Below are 752 nucleotides of genomic sequence, written 5' to 3' on the forward strand. Positions count from 1 at the left end.
ATACTTAAAGCATAAACATGCATATATAACATGTGTAACTTTTTCTTTAAAATCTATTCATACTGTAGGCGAGATTCCTACTTACCTGATTTACAGAGCTGGAATCCACTTTTCGCCAAACAGTCTATTCTCTTACTTGCTTACTTTTGAAAATGAACACCCATTTAGAGTATGAGATTAGCTGTCGTTTGCTATTCTATTTTAGCAGCTTATGAAGGAAATCTAGCCCTTTACTTAAGGCGTGTATTCTTTTCCTTTACTGAAGGATAATTTACTATAAGGATCAATTTATTAAATCCTCAAAATCTTATTTTCCTTAATTGCCCTTAGGATACTTATGTCTAGGTTGAAAATCATTTACCCAATCTAGTAACTTATTCTCCATAATTTTTCCTCATTGGACTCATTATATTATTAAGGCCCAATTCGGCCTAGAAACTTATTCACGGCATTCTAGCTCTTAGGCCGTTGAAATTTAAACTCTAACGGAGTCTCTTAATTTAATGCGGGCGTTGGACCCACATCAAATCCTCAAAATTCTAAGGACCTATCGTGTTGGGCTTGTAAGTGCCCGTCGGGATGTTTTGCTCAAAAACTATTAAGCTTTTAAAAGAACTATCATTCAATTCTTTATAAAATGATAACTCACTCATTTAGTTACAAGCACTAAAATCCCATTGTAAAATCTCTTTTCGAATATCGACTTTTAAAAACTATTCCCCAAGTCGTTTTACGGTTGACTTGTAAACCAC

This window comes from Morus notabilis, unplaced genomic scaffold, assembly GCF_000414095.1.
Source record: "Morus notabilis unplaced genomic scaffold, ASM41409v2 Scaffold69, whole genome shotgun sequence".
Classification (NCBI taxonomy): domain Eukaryota; kingdom Viridiplantae; phylum Streptophyta; class Magnoliopsida; order Rosales; family Moraceae; genus Morus; species Morus notabilis.